This window comes from Thalassophryne amazonica, chromosome 5 (genome assembly GCF_902500255.1).
Source record: "Thalassophryne amazonica chromosome 5, fThaAma1.1, whole genome shotgun sequence".
Taxonomy (NCBI): domain Eukaryota; kingdom Metazoa; phylum Chordata; class Actinopteri; order Batrachoidiformes; family Batrachoididae; genus Thalassophryne; species Thalassophryne amazonica.
This window is the reverse complement of record NC_047107.1, coordinates 32462834-32477834: the sequence shown is the minus strand read 5'-3', so window position 1 is coordinate 32477834 and position 15001 is coordinate 32462834. Positions and strand designations below refer to the sequence as shown.

The 15001-nt window shown below is 41.1% G+C and overlaps 1 protein-coding gene across 1 annotated transcript in view; it reads right to left on the bottom strand.

The window, feature by feature from the left end:
- sorbs3 (sorbin and SH3 domain containing 3) overlaps positions 1 to 6483 on the bottom strand; it is a 118998-nt gene extending 112515 nt beyond the window's left edge. Inside the window, exon 1 of the mRNA XM_034169920.1 lies at positions 6260 to 6483. The gene's annotated coding sequence lies outside the window, so the exon portion shown is untranslated. The remainder of the gene's footprint in view (positions 1 to 6259) is intronic.
- Positions 6484 to 15001: the final 8518 nt, after the last annotated feature.

Here is a 15001-nt window from a genome sequence, read left to right as displayed (position 1 = left end):
GCTGCCGCCTCGGAGTGCAGATCGCCGTAAGGCGCTGTGGGCTGTCCTTAAAGCGACACTACCAGACCAAAATCTCTCATCAGCCGTTAAAATTTTTACAGAAAACCAGCTGAATTTATCGAATGGTGTCCACTCAGTTGTGCCTTACAGTTTTTGAAAAATTTTTTATCAAACAAAGCAGCAGTCTCTGAGCCATTCCTAAACAATGAAAAAACGACGAGAGGGTGGGCCACTCCTCACTCAATGACTGCCCACAGGCGAATGACGTAACCGACAGGCGTGAAAAAACTCTCGCATGCCCACGAGGGTTCAAGCATGTCTGATGTAATCACACGTGATTCAAATCCATATTGTTTTTGAAAAAAATAATAAGGTCCGTTACTTTTATCACAGACCTCGTACATTTGTTACTATGTAATTGTGTGTTCTGACTATAAAAACAATATTCTAAAATATTTTACAACACACTTCTGTTTGTAATGCCTGTTGTAAGTGTGAAGAAACAGGCCTAAGTCTTTATGATGAATAGAGAAGTGTTTCCATTCATCATCGTGTTTTACATGGAACACATCAGTGTTCAACTGGTTCCTATAATTGTCTATTTATATGATGGTTTGTGTGTGTGATTTGAAAAAAAAATACAATTTTGAGAAGAAATAACATTGTTTTGGATGTAAAGTTTCATTTTGTAGTAGAATTGAGGAGTTTTGGCCTGTGTGTGTGTGTGTGTGTGTGTGTGTGTGTGTGTGTGTGTGTGTGTGTGTGTGTGTGTGTGTGTGTGTGTGTGTGTGTGTGGTGTAGAGTTTCTGAGAGCATGAGGCACGTTTTCAGAAAATGTGTGTAAACAATCGAGAAAAACTGTAATCATCTGCAATACTAAATTGATTTATTAATTTAATTAAATTTAATTAATTGGATTAAATTACTTAAAATGCGTAAATTGACAAGATAATAGTTGCAGCACCAAACGTCCAGCTTCAGTAGACCAAGTGAACAAATTACTATGACTTTAGCATTAATTAAATACCAAATACACTCAACGAATTTATTGAAAAGTAAAAGGAAGTGTACGAAAATACGTTTCAGCTATTGTCTGTTCATTAAATATTTAAATATGCTACTATCATTTGTAATGATAATCTAATTAAAATATGAACCAGTACTCATGGAATTGTTTTTCAGAGACTTTTATCAGCACATTATTGTTATTACCACTATTATTATTATTAGCAGTAGTAGTATTGTTATTATTATTATCATTAATATCATTATTTTCAAAACTAACGAAGAAGCTCAGTGACCCCACAGAGTCACTGACCATGTATCTTTTATGTGTTTAAAATAGCTGATTTTGCGTGTGTTGTTTCCAGTAAATGATCGCTGCACTGTGAAGATTTAGTTTTTCATCGGCTCTGAACAATCTCAGGATTCTCATTAGGATTGGATTGGGTTTGGACCTCAGATGGAGGTCATGGTTTGGCAATCCATTTCAGGCAACATTACTACTCCATTAACTGACTTCTCTTCATTCTTTGAATAGTTCCAGGGATATTAAGTGCTGGATGTTTTTAGACAGTCAAAACCACTCTTAGTCATTTTGTGATGTTGGATTAAATAAATAAAACGGAGTTGAATAAAAGTGATTTATCCTCATAATAAATAAATGTCATCAAACAGCCTGGTTGTTTGGCTGCAATAGCTGCCTAATAAAAATGAGCTTTTCCAGTGTGGCTGTAGTTGTGTGAAGCAAACGTTTGCGAAACCTTAATCTCGCGTGCTGAAAGGTTCGTTTTGACACAGTGACGGCGGCAGAGAGAGTTCCAAAAGTTCAAGTGAATGATCACCTACAAACACCTTCAGCTTTTCCTCCCAAGATGCACTTGAATCCCCAGCGGGTTCTAGCTTTAACCCCAAAGACGTTAACAGAGTCTAGTCAGTATTTTAAATAATCCGTAGCATGTCTGTGTGAGGGGATTATGTGTGCTGGCAGTTTGGACTTGAAACTGAAATACTCGGCTCTTTTTAATAATTTAGTGGCCTGGCTTGGTTGAGCAGATATCCATTTCCTCAGCCTGTTTCTCGTGTAGCGAACGGGTCAGTTCAAAGTTCAGACTGAGGTTTTCCTCCCTGATCTGGCACTCACCCTGTCCTGACCACATGTGATGAACTATCACTCTTCAGCTAAATGAGGCAATCGTATAATTGCCTGTGCCGTGGGACTGGACGTATCTTCCACAGTGAAGTTTTCTTCCGTTTCAGTCTTTTCACCAAACAATAAGCTTCATGCCTTTCCTAGAAATGTTATCAGCACAGGAGGGAAGAGGCATTATCTTTTGCCTCCTTCCTCCGCTGAGATCTATGAGTTTCCTCGCTCTGTGTCATCGCTGGAAAGAGCAAACCATCACTGAGCGGCTACACTGTCAACTCTGTCAAACTCATTAAAAGCCTGAGGCAAAGATCACAGCAAGCAAACAAACCACAACAGGAATCTGTTACATAATCAAAAATGACATCATTTCATAATTATAGCTTTTTTTCATTTATAGCAGTCTCAGAAAGTTCTGCTCTGCAGGAAGCTTAAGAGAGACATCTATAAAAAAAATCACACAATGCTATTCGAGTGTGTTTCTCTGGCAAATTCAAAATGTTAATGGGTCAGTTACACACCTTTTTAGCAACTTAATATAGATTAAGGCATCTTAATAACACATATTAAGGTTTGCATTAATAAAATACTCCAGTGAGTCTGAGGTAATACATTATAAATAAATAAATCTCTAAGACACTATTTCTATGCATGTTGCTTTAAATGAAAGGATATGCTGTTTCCACACCTCTTCTCCTGTGGTGGAGAAATCTCCTCCACAGGAGAAGAAAGAATACATTGACTCACCCACCACTTTATTAGGTACACCTTGCTAATACCATGTTGGACCTCCTTTTGCCTTCAGAACTGGCTTAATTATTTGCGGTATAGATTCAACAAGGTGTTGGAAACATTCCTCAGACATGTTGGTCCATATTGACATGATGGCATCACGCAGTCGCCCATTCAAGCAGTTTGCCCATTCTCCTCTTACCTCCACACACCTGCCACTATCTCCTCTTTTTCACAAACCCTAGAGATGGTTGTGCATGAAAATCCCAGTAGATCAGCAGTTTCTGAAATACTCAGACCAGCTCATTGTGCTACTTTCAAAGTCACTTAAATGTCCTTTCTCTCCATTCTGATGCTCATTTTGAACGACAGCAAGTCGTCTTCACCACGTCTAGATGCCTACATGCATTGAGTTACTGCCGTGTGATTGGATGATTAGCTATTTGTGTTAAGTAATTGAACAAGTGTACCTACTGAAGTGGTCAGTGAGTGTATGTGGACTTCTGTGAAAAAGCAGCTATTTCAGGCCTAAATTTTACCTCTGGTGGTCTCCCATTGTCAATTTATGACGCCAGACTATCTGAATTTTTAGTCTGATGTTGAACGTACAGTTTTGCTCAAACGTTTACATACCCTGGCAGAATTTTTGCTTTTTTGGCCATTTTTAAGAGAATATGAATGACAACACAAAAACTTTTTTCACTCATGGTTAGTGGTTGGGTGAAGCCATTATTGTCAAACAACTGTTCCTCTTTTTAAATCAAAATGACAAGAGAACTACCCAATGACCCTGATTCAAAGTTTACATACCCCTGTTCTTAATACTGTGTGTTGCCCCCTTTAACATCAATGACAGCTTGGAGTCTTTTGTGGTGGTTGTGGACGAGTCTCTCTGATGGTAAAGCTGCCACTGAATATGTTTCGGACTTTATTTACATTAATTACAAAAGGAATACAAACAGTATGGCACTTTATGGGTAAATCTGCATGGAATTGACAGTTCTCAAAAACTGAGTGACTGTGCAAGAAGGAGAAGAGTGAGGAAAGCCACCAAGACAACCCAGAAGAAGTTATGGTCTTATGTGGCTGTGATTGGAGAAATTATGCACAGTGCAAGCTTTGCATTTTGCATCACTACCCTTATTTTCATAGTGGAGTAGAGCAGAGAAGGATTTTCTTTCACCAAAACAGATCAAATCCAGGCTTACATCTCAGATGTACCTTTTGGCAATTTGTAGCTAAACTTTCAGGTCTTCTTTTTAAGAAAATCCTCCTCTATACCACTTCATCATGAAGATGGATAACTGGTGATACAAAACTTTGTGGCCGGTCACCACAATACGGTTTGGGTGTTCTAAAGGGGATCAAGACTCTGGTGTCCTAGATTAGGGTATGGATGTTCACTAACTAGACAACAGACTATTGCTGTCACTGCTTGTTTGTGTGTGGTTGTTTGTCCGGTATGTTGTATGGTTGGGGTCCCATCTCCTCGTTGTCCTCACTTTATATCACTGCACGTGTGTTGCTGTTATCCTTGTCTTTCGTTTTGTCTGTCTTCGTGTTGTTTGTTGGTCGGCCCTTCCTGATAGAAGTTGCCTGTTGGCTTTGAGTAGGATGTTGTGGGCTGATTGGGAAGGTGGATGTTCACTCACGGTCACTCACGCACTACATACTATCTGTCTTGCAAAAACAAATTGCATATATGTGTATTTATGTATATAAATGGTTCTGCCAGTCTGGCATTTACCATTACTATATATGCAGACAGGGGGAAACAAAGAAAACAGAGAAAAAATAAACAAATAAACAAAAACAATAAGTGAAATTAATTCTTTGTTTATGTGGTACCATAATATATGTTAACATTTCACCAGTTCTGTCTAAAATTAAACCACTTTATCCTTAAGCAATATACAATCCTACGACCTTGTTAAATCTACATTAAAGAATAATGGCTCAACTTAAAAACTGCTTCAGTTGGTAACACTCAAATGAATTATGTTGATCCAAATTAAGTTAAGTAATGTTTATGCCAACTTGTTAACTTATTGTGAAGAAATGTCTTTTTCCTGGTTCTCTCCCTCAGCCCCAACCAGTCCCAGCAGAAGACTGCCCCTCCCTGAGCCTGGTTCTGCTGGAGGTTTCTTCCTGTTAAAAGGGAGTTTTTCCTTCCCACTGTAGCCAAGTGCTTGCTCACAGGGGGTCGTTTTGACCGTTGGGGTTTTACATAATTATTGTATGGCCTTGCCTTACAATATAAGCGCCTTGGGGCAACTGTTTGTTGTGATTTGGCGCTATATAAAAAAATTGATTGATTGATTGATTGAAATGTACTTATTTGTTACCAGTTGAAACTATTTCTTTAGATTTGTGTTCTCTCAGTGCGTACTGGCTGTGAACTGTATGAATTAAACAGTATGACATTGAATTGGACCTTTCAAGGTCACTCAAGGTTAAAAGTCATGTAATCAATAGAAAGGTGATTTATGAATTCAGGTTTAATCATAGCCTTGTGTGTATCGTTGACCAGTTCCTCAAAACAGCCATTCTACATAATGCTTTTGGATAAGCATTGGGCTCAAATTTGTACCTTGGGACCTTGAGTTTTAAGCATTTGTCAATATCAAATTACATTTCTGTGGCTTAACTTCAATAATGCTGCCAAGTTTGGTTCAAATGGATCAAAATTCTTCGCACAAATGCACAGGACAAAAAAATGACACTGCCACATATACTTGTACAACCACTTGGAGGTGTAACGGTCAACTGATTAAGGCAACAAAACAAGAGGTAAACAGGTGTCATCATAGGTCAGGAGTGGATTTAGCTCTATGTGTCATTGATACCACATGATTTACTCATACATGTCTAATGTCTCCAAGAACAAACAACAGCATCAGGATTAATTTTTATTTACTTATTAGACATGATTAGATACAACCTTTTTGTTTTTGTATAACTGTCATTAACTTTGTGTTCAGGGTCACTCCAGTAATTTTTATATGTCCTGCTGCTATTGGGATGTTTGGAAAAATATGGACCCGTCTAACAATATCTAGTAATATCTAACAAGGAAACATAAAGTGATTATAAGCATCTTCACCATCTGCTGCAATCCTCATTTGTGATCACATCCACTTCAGTCCACGCAGCTGCCCAGCTGTTGCTCAACAAAGTTCAATGACAAAGGTGGCAAATAGCCTGGTATTCCCAGTCTAACCCTGGGATATGGAAAACAACAGCAACACGGTGCTCAAATCTGTGCAAAACCCTCTGGCTCCATTAGAAAATGTAAACAAACAATCAAAGCCAGAAACTGGTTTCTTCCATAAGTGGGCAAAAACAATTCAGTGGCTGTGTGAAATCTGTGCTGTTACTTACAGACTAATGCAGGCAACAAGGTCCCAAAACAGTCTGCAGAAAGTGAGGAACCAAAATGAAAAGAAAGCAGGGAAGCACCGATCCTCTCGCTCACTTACTGGATAACAGGACGACTCTTTCTTGCTGAATGATTCAGCGTGGTTCTGACTGTGTTCACTGACTGCCTGTAGGCGTGTGCACATAGTTCATGTGTGGTCTGTGCACTTTAAAGCTCATCAGGGAGAAAGCTCTCAGTAATAGTTTCCATCCACAGCTGGAAATAGTAGATTCCCACACAGGCGCAGGCTCAGTGGCACCCCCCCATGTTTGACGTGCAAGCAAAAGACGGCCGCAGTCGACTCTATCAACAGGCCTGTGTGTTAGTACACTGCTGTCACAGTGTGGTTACTTCAGGACTTTAAGGACTGTATGTCCTGCGTGCCAACAAACCCCACACAATATTACACATGGCTGAATACTGCAGTGACTTGAAAAAAATTGAGTAAATAAATTACACATAATGAACTACTGGTGAGCGGTCTCGAACTCAAACACTCAGACTCCTCACTCATCTCTCAATTGTTGCAATGAGGGCATCCATTGATCCATTGATTCCATTGATCCATCCACTGATAGCTGTGCTTCCTGGCTTTTTGTTGGAGCCACTGTCTCTAAGTTGTATAACTGAGCTAGTTTGTGGTTTGTGGTGTATAAGATGTCTTGTTTTTCTTTTTTGTGGTATATGGTAGCTCTGCGGGAGCACCCCCAATTTGTTGTTACCCCCCCCCCCCCCATGACAATAAAATCTATTCTGTTCTACTCTAACCTGCTGTACATCCTTTCCAGCTCTGTCCCTTTGTCTTGTCAATTGGTACAAATCCTTTTCTCCTTCCTTACTGTTCAAAGTTTTGTACAGCTCACAATATACCTTTTCCTTAGCTGTTACCACTTCTCTTTTCACCTGATGCCTCATCTCCTTGTACCACTGTCTACTTTCTTCATCTCTCCAACTATTCCAATTCTTTTTTTGCCAATTTCTTTCTCCTTGTACTTTCCTGAACATCTTCATTCCACCATTAATCTCCTTGTCTTGTTCCACTGTCCAGATGTCACACCTAGGACCCTCTTGGCTGTCTCCCTCACCATATCTGCAGTACTTTTCCAGTTGTCCAAAATTTCTTTCCCTCCATCCAGTGCCTCTCTCATCTGCTTACTGAATTTCACACAACAGTCTTCCTCCTTCAACTTCCACCAGCTGATTCTTTGTTGATCTCTCACTGTCTTCCTCTTCTTCACCTCTAGAGTCATCTTACAAGCCACCATCCTATGCTGTCTAGCTACAGTTTCCCCTGTCACCACCTTACAGTCTCCGATTTCCTTTTGCTTGCATCTCCTACAAAGAAGGTAGTCCTGATTGCACCTTCCTCCACTCTTATGTCACCTTGAGCTTCTCCCTTTTCTTAAAGTAGGTATTCACCACAGCCACTTCCATCCTTTTTGCAAAATCAACTACCATCTGTCCTTCCACATTCCTGTCGTTGATACCATATCTACCCATTACTTCCTCATCACCTCTGTTCCCTCACCAACATGCCCATTGAAGTCCGCTCCTATCACCACAGTTTCATGCTTGGGCACACTCTCCACCACCTCATCAAACTCACTCCAGAAATTTTCTTTCTCCTTTGGCTCACACCTACCTGTGGGGCATATGCACTGATGATATTCATCATCACCCTTCAATTTCCACTTCACACTCATCACCCTGTCAGACACTCGCTTAACCTCCAACACACTCTTAACATACTCTTCCTTTAAAATGACCCCAACACCATTTCTCTTCCTGTCCTCACCATGGTACAACAACTTGTACCCACCGCTGATGCTCCTGCTCTTACTTCCCTTCCACTTGGTCTCTTGCACACACAATATGTCCTCATCCATCATATCAGCCAGCTCTCATCCCTTACCAGTCATACTGCCAACATTTAAATTTCCCACTCTCACTTCCATCCTTCCAGTTTTCCTCTTTCCCACTGTCTCTGGACACGTTTTCCTCCTCCTCTTCTTCACCAGCATTAGCCCAGTTTCTGCCGACACCCTGTTGGGCAACAGCACCGATGGTGGCCGTTGTTAACCTGGGCCTTGGCTGATCCGGTATGGAAATTCGATTTGTACTTTACATGTTTATGTTGGCTTGTTTTACACCGGATGCCCTTCTTGACACAACCCTACTCATTTTCCAGTCTTGAGACAGGCACTCAGAGTGTACTGTGTTGCACACCCCATGTGGCTGAGATTTAACAAACTTTAAGGTTATGATCTGTGTCCTTCTACCATACTCATTTATCTGTGCTTGGGACCGGCACTCAGAATGTACTGGCTGCACACCACGTGTCTCACAGCTGCCCAAATAGGTAGTTAGGTAATATCTTAATATCGGCAACTTTATATATTTTGAGCTCATCACTATGGATGAGGACTGCCTTTCTGGAAAACGTAAAAATGCTGGAAAGTGCGAGCTTTCACTGTTCTATGGTATACCAGCCCAGTCTCACGTTTTTTTTTTTTTTTTGTTTTTTTTCCTGCTTACATCACAAAATTACTAAAATTTTCATGCCGGGGTTTTTTTTAAACTCATTATTACTAACTCTACTCCTACCCCAACCCTTGCATCAGTTTTGCATCAGTGCGTCAGCACAACCCCTCATGCTAGTACTGACTGTTAGGACTGATGTACTACGTACAACACAATTTTACACAATTCTAAATACTTACAAAAATTAAAGGATTTGTTAATTAGCATTCAGCTGTCAAACAACATTCTCTTTATTGGCTTATTGGCATCCACAGTAGCTGCTTGAAAATTAGTCTGTTGAGCTCCTTCGGGAGCAAATAATACACTATACTAATATTTGTATATGTTGTATCAGTAACATGAGGGTGAAGCATCATTAATCCATACGCTGAAGTACAACTATTTAGCATCCCACAAACACACCCAAGCCAATGCCATTATTTCCATGCTCTGTTCCAAAACTAGTCCTCCATCCAAGTGGGAAGCTAAAAAACCAACTTGAACTAATGGAGTAATGTGCTGTCTTGTTAAAAAAAAAAAAAAAATCTGGCAAAAGGAAGTCTTTGGAGATTTGTTGCTTTTATGAGCTCCTCACCACAATCCAGGCAATAAAACTTGACAAACAGATAATACATAAACCTGACAACAATAAAACGAAAATCCTACTTAATTGTGATGTCTAGTCTCCAGCTGTTTTTGTCTTGAAGAAACATGTGAACAAATAAAGTGCATATAAGGGGCAAAATCTAAACATGTAAAATGCAACAGGTGTAGCATAATTACACAAGCAACTATGCAGCCAGCTGGAGCTGGCAAAGAATGGTTACTTCTGCCTCCAGTGTTTGTCATTGTACAAATTCAATTTCTAGATAAATGTAGATGTGATTTGATGTATTAGTACACTGTAAAATCCCAAATCAGAAAAAGGTTGGGACGATATGGAAAATGACAAAGGAAATATAAAGAAAAGAAATATCTACAGTGATTCTTACATTCACTTCATTTTGTTTTATTTATTTGAGAAAATGACCAACAAACCATAACATAATCCAGACCGTAGTCATGTGACTGTACAGGACAAAAATCTGCTGAGCATAAGTGGAAAACCCCTGCTTCAGTGAGTAAAAGTCCAACCACATATTTTTTCCATCCACTCACTAAACCAGCTGATACTAATTAGTTCAACTCTACAGGCAGGTAGATGAAATTATCAGGTAGAAACAATGCATTGTTAGACTATTCATCACTGAGAGCGGAGTTTTCCACCGCTGGTGCTGAGCACAACAATACAGAGTTCCGTGACAACATGAATTTTGCAATAAAATGTATGAAACATTTGCAGAAAGGCTTTTTAAAAATTCCAGAGTAGTTTATAACACTGGAACAAGTGTCATTTTGAAAATAGATAAAGTACAAAAGCACTGTAAGGATCACACAAAAAAGGTAACATCCAGATGCCATATATTTTGTGCATGTAAAAAGATGGTACTCACTCTGAAAATGGATCCACGGTAAAAAAAAAAATAAAAATCCATGAATATCTGAATATGCAGCCCAGTCTCACGTTTAGTTTTTTTTTTGTTGTTGTTGTTTGTTTTTTTTCGTGCTCCCGTGACGAAATGAGTCAAATTTTCGTGAGGGGTGTTTTTTAACTCACTATTCCTAACCTACTCCTACCCCCGACCCTAACCTTAACCATAACCTAATCTGACTCTTTCTCCCCACCCTAACCATAACCACCCCGACCCCCCCCCCCCCCACCCCCGCTTCACTTTTAATTTCGTGCAGCCATCACGGAATGAATTAGAATGAATTTGTGCTGCCGTGGCGAAAATGAGGCACTTTTCATCACAATATACCGAACCAATAGATTAATGTATATTTCGTGCTGCTGAATCACGACTTGCCGTGAGACCAGGTTGGAATATGTGTTTATTTAACCAGTAGTCTGTCATGATTGGACTGTGGGGTTTTGGCCAGGTTTTGGTTGTGGGATTTTTTGCTGTCTTTTTGTTCATGATTGGGTTCATAGTGAGATTTCTCTTGTGTTTGGTGTTGGGCATTTCCACCTGCTTGCCTGTGATTTGGACCCTGTTTTGCCTCATGCTTCGGACACTGTTGCTTTTACTGCCAGCCTTGTTGTGTACCAAACTAGCTGGCTGCTCTGTGCGATAGCCTCAGCAAGCTGGCCAAATGCCAAGCTACTCTGATGTCCTCTCTGGGCTCTCAGATTGGACAGCTCCTGAACAGACTGGACAATCAACCTCACTCTATGCCACAAGCTAAAGCTACCGTTAGCCCACTTCCAGGCCCATCAGTTGTCCATCACTAACTCTGAATTTTGCAATCGGCTCTCCCAGTTTGGGTTAATCAGTGCTGCCCTGTAGGAATGCTAACGAGATCCTTTTGGGTACTGCTGAATGACTTTGTTCAAATGAGCAGTGACTGCCAGGATTTCCCTCAGAGCCTGGTTTTAACTCTGTTTTACCAGTGTCATGTGTTAGTTTCTCCACTAGATGGCACCTTCAGTTTTGTTTCACACCTGGATCAGATGAGTGACTAATTATCGATAGACTATTTAAACCCTGACTTTCTGTTCATGTAGTGCCAGATACCTGTGTGCTGTGATTGTCTACTGCCTTGCTTGTCTTATTTTGCCTCGCCAGCTTCCAGATCCACCTTAGATGATCCAGGCAGTCTCCAAGAGAATCAAACCTGAATGCTGCTGACCTTGACTGTGTCTTCCAGCTGTGAGCTTAAGACGCCGAAGCATCCCGCAGCAAAAGCTCACGTAACCTGGCCTCCCCTCTAATTCCTGTATTAGACTGAACTGTCTTTTCCTGATGTTCCAGATGACTCCGGTACGGCTCCCAAGTGGACCTGGATCCTGGCTCTGACTACCTGCACAACAACGTCACTTTGGAACTCCTCAGCTCTCGACGCTTAAGTTAAGTTAAGTTCCTCCTCGTTTCAGTGAGATCCTGTTCTCACTAGTTCCTGTTTGTGACTGTGCTATGATTAGGGATGGGTATTGATAAGATTTTATCGATATCGATACCATTATCGATTCCTTATTAATTCCCTTATCGATACCTGTGAATTTTCTGTGTACTACAAATAGGCTTCATAGGTTTTCAACAACATTTTATTGAGTCTTAAAGTAAATAAATATGAAATTGGTCACTGGATCCTTGATCTCTGGACATAAATAGAAATAAACAAAATCTGTAGTTTTTGTCAAAAGCATTTTCTTTCAGACATTAATGGCATGAAAGTCTCTTCATACATCTGAGCTTAACTCAGACAGCTGCTGGAGTCTGCAGGTCTGCAGCCATACAGTCTTGGGCTGCTACTGGGAGGAAAAAAACATTTTGATCGATTACAGTTTATTCGTTGCATGACAACGTTTGGAACAGCCCAGTCTCATGTTTTTTTTTCATGCTCCCTTGATGAAATGAGTCAAATTTTCATGACAGAGCTTTTTTTTAACTCACTATTCCTAACCCTACTCCCACCCCCAACCCTAACCTTAGTCATAACCTAATCTTACTCCTTCCCCCCACCCTAACCATAACCACCCACTTCACTTTTAATTTCGTGCAGCCACGGACCCGCACGCCACAAGGGGGCATTTGAGGGCGACGCCCCCTCACGTCGTCAACCTCGCCCCCTCAGATGTTAGAGTTATCAAAAAATAAAAATAAAAAAGAAAGAAAAACAGATACTGGAAAATATAGTTATTCAATAATATCATGTATTTAACAAATAAACCAAATTAATTAACTAAAGTAATTAATTTTAAAATAAATGGATATGGAGTGTGTCTGTGTTCAAGCGATTTGATAGGTTGAGGGTTGCACTTGTCAGTGCGGCAGAGGGTAAGCTCGATTTATTCAAGCAGTGTCAAGGGCCTTTCACACTGCAAGCTTCAGCCACTGAACTATATACTGACGGTATATAGTATATAGTCAGTATATAGTTCAGTGGCTTCAGCGCGACGCTTTAACGCTTCATAACGCCAGGCCGGTGCGTTTCCAACGCATCGTGACGTCAGACGCATCGCTTCGGAAGCGGCAAGGGGGCAGAGATTGCAGCCACGTCACACTCTGGCTGTTTCCACAACCTGAAAAAAGTTGACTGATCTCCAGCTTGAATTTGTGTCGCCTGAACCACAAAAAACCTTTAAAAAAACAGCAGTAGAACGATTCTCCCATCACCCTGCTGGGAGAAGCTTTTTTTCAGCTACTTTTCGGAGTGATGCCGACTGAGGGAGGACTGACGACTTGGTGGGATATCGATCGCCTGATCTCTACAAAATGGATCCATTTTGTAGAGATCAGTGGTTTCTGCCACGAGTCTTCCGTGTTTTGGTCTGACGCGTCGTTCCTATTGGACAACGCGAAGGTACACAGCTCAGAGTGTCGAAAGTTGGCGCACCTCATCTCGACAGAACACCGGCTCTGTGGTATGCAGGAGATCACTTGACCGAGGGTCTATACGTTCAAATAATAATTAAATAAATACTGTCATCACTCTTTACTCTTAGTCAGTCTCTTACAATGGTGCAGCCTAAATACATGAGCTTTCCAGGAGCGCACCCAATTCATTATGCACACTCAGAGGCACGTCCCCTCTGGTGCGCACTTTTTCTGGGGGGCGACCTTTTCATCACAATATCACAAACCAATAGATTAAGGTATATTTCATGCTGCTGAAGCACAACTTGCCATGAAACCAGGTTGTTTGGAAAGAGGTGTCATTTGATTTAAACAGCGACTTGCTTTGAAGAAATTAATTCCAAGTGGACTCTATCTTTCTAACTTGACTCAATTGTTCCAAGTAGTACCTACTTGGTCCTCCGTTCTGTTGTTCCAAGTAGTACCTACTTGTACCTAGTACCTACTTGGAACAACAGAACGGAGGATGATTCTCGTTTCTTTCTCGCAACAAGACAGGAGTTGCAGTTAGTCACTTTAATCTGCACAAAAGTGACTCACGATTGACATATTTTAATTGCTTTGAGAGGGGATAAGAAGCGGAGCTGCCGCTTCTGAAGAGGACGAAGCAAAGAACCAACGAAGCAGCGGATCGGAGCACTGCTACATTGGTTCAAGGTTTAAAGCAGAGCTGCACTGCAGAAACGGTTGATTACAGACCTGCTGCAGGGTCTGTAATCGACGTAGAGAAATGATCATTTTCCTGACAAACACCCTCAAAAACAACGGCCGCTCTTAAGGACCGATAAGGGAACCGGTTCTCGATACCCAACCCTAGCTACGATAAAGAACTGCTCCAAGACCTCTTCCTAAGAACTGCATGAATTCTGATATCAAGCAATTGAGAACCCAGCTGTATCAAGTCCTGCTTAATTGGAACTGCGTTACAACACACAGCACTTGACCTCTGACCTTTGGATACAACTTATGAACTATGAACAATTCCTAAACAGAGAACTTTATTTCTTAAGAAGATAACTTTATTTCCTTACCTCTGAAACAACCTGTGTTAACCCTTTTATGAATTGTGATTGTTTTGAGGCTCCAGTGTTACATGTGCATTCACTCACCCTGTGTGTCTTTATTCCTCATAGTTCCTGGTCTTGGAGGCAAGGGTTCCACCTGGTCCTGAACCCTGGAACCTTAGTTGATATTATCCTTCAAGACTGGCTCAGGATCCTGCAGCTCCCTCATTTCACCACCAGGAGGCGGGCCATCTCTCCACACTGCAGGCACCACAGCACAGCACCTTTACTTTATTATAAATAAATATATTTTCCTTTGTACTCTTCTTCGTGCCCAGCTCCCTGCATTTGTGTCCATTGCCTGCAATGGTTCAGTTCCACCCGAACCTCTAACCATAACAGTAACTAGGTAAGACTAAGATGAGGAGTGTCACTTGCATTGTGAGAGAGCATCAGCTTCGACATGCTGGCCATGTGGCACATTTCACTGTGCATGATCCAGCACAGAGGTGCCTCAGTGCTGAGGACCGCTGTAGCTGGAAAAGTCCAAGGGGGCTCCCACGTTTCACCTGGTTGAGGCAGATAGTTGGTTATTTTAGAGATGTGGGGATGGTCTGGTTGTCTGCCTGGGTGATTTCCATCCAAGACCCAAGGTGGTTCTGTCATGTCTAGGATGCAGCAATCTGTGGCACCAGCGCATGCAACCAGACGTGCCTTGATTTGC